We start from the raw sequence: 1803 nt of genomic DNA, 5'->3' as shown, positions 1-1803 counted from the left end.
AAGCCTGGCAAAACCATGATGACTGAGGGCAACATGGCACTTGCGGAGGAGCTGCACAACTTCTTTGCACACTTAGAGGTGAAGGAATCAGAGGCAGCCGTAGCTCAAACATCGAACGGCAGCAGCAGCCCAAGCCTCGTGGTGCAGGAATATGAGGTGAGGTGCACACTGAGGGCTGTGAACGCCAGGATGGCCACCGGTCCAGATGGGGTGACCCAGCTGGCTGGGGTTTTCATTAAGATCTTCAACGCTTCACTGTCCCAGTTCTGCATCCTGCCATGATTAAGTCAGCCACACTTATCCCACTGTTTAAACAGACCAACATTAGCAGCCTCAATAACTACCGACCAGTTGCTCTAACACCTGTTATAATGAAGTGTTTTGAGAGACTGGTCCAACGCCACCTCATGTCCTGCCTGTCACCACACTCGACCCACAATCTCCCACCTGGAACAACAGGGGTGTCAAGCCAGGTCGCTCTCTGCTGACTTTCGCTCTGCTTTTAATACGATACTTCCTGACACACTAATAGTAAAACTGCTGGATATCGGGCTTCCTTTTATCACCCGCTGCTGGATCTTTCTCTCAGACCATGTACAGAGAGATAGAGTAGGGTCTCATCTTTCCTCAGCCCTCACACTTAACACTGGCTCTCCACAGAGCTGTGTATTAAGTCCTCTACTGTACACACATGATTGTGTTACTACCCACCCAGACAATGCAGTCATTAAGTTTGCAGATGATACCACCGTGGTGGGATCATCTCTGAGGCCAACAAGACAACATACAGCCTCAGATGAGGTTCAGAGGCTGTTCGGTTGGTGTGCAGACAACAACTTGGACCTCAATACCACCAAGACAAAAGAGCTGGTAGTTGACTTCAGAAGGAGGAAGTCTGAGCTACAGCCCATCAGCATCAACAGGGAGTGTGCGGAAAGAGTTTTAAGTTCCTGGGTGTGAACATAGACACAGACCTCCAATGGAGCTCAAACAGAAGACAGGAAAAGATCAGTAAAGAAACAACTTCCCCAAACCAAAGCACAAATAAAACAATAAGTAAAACAGGCTGTTCTAAAGTATGATTAAAGTTCAGCCTGATTAATATAAATGTCACTGACAGTTGCTAATATATTGGAAAACCAAAATACTTACCACTGAGTTGATGTCTTTCTGTCCAACAGCAGGAGTGCTGGTCCCGATCCTCAAAGACAGTAAGAAGCAAGCAGAGGGAGAAAAAACAGAAATTTTTTATAAGCTGATTTGATCCTTAATGTCTGTGAAATCATAATAACTTACAACACAGAAGGTCAATGTAGACCCCATACAACCAAATTAGACTAACACAGGGGTGGGCAATTCCAGGCTTCGAGGGCCGGTGTCCTGCAGGTTTTAGATCTCACCTTGGGTCAACACACCTGAATCACATGATTAGTTCATTACCAGGCCTCTGGAGAACTTCAGGACATGTTGAGGAGCTAATTTAGCCATTTAAATCAGCTGTGTTGGTTCAAGGACACATCTAAAACCTAAAATCTAACACATATAGTATTAAAAACACCATCTACTACTGTGTCTGAATGTGCGGTATTAGCACTGTCAGTTTAGGCCTAAAGAGATATGTGTTTAAAAAAAGACCACCTAATTTAAATATAATCATTACATGCTTGTTAAAAGCTAACTTCCAATATATAAGGTTTCTCATAAGCAAAATGACCAGATCTAACATATGGCAGGGTTTATATGTAACATCTGGGGCGATCGTGGCTCAAGAGTTGGGTGTTCGTCTTGTAATCGGAAGGTTGC

This window comes from Pundamilia nyererei, unplaced genomic scaffold, assembly GCF_000239375.1.
Source record: "Pundamilia nyererei isolate P.nyererei 1_Seehausen unplaced genomic scaffold, PunNye1.0 scaffold00124, whole genome shotgun sequence".
Taxonomy (NCBI): Eukaryota; Metazoa; Chordata; class Actinopteri; order Cichliformes; family Cichlidae; genus Pundamilia; species Pundamilia nyererei.
Note: the sequence above shows the minus strand (reverse complement) of the source record.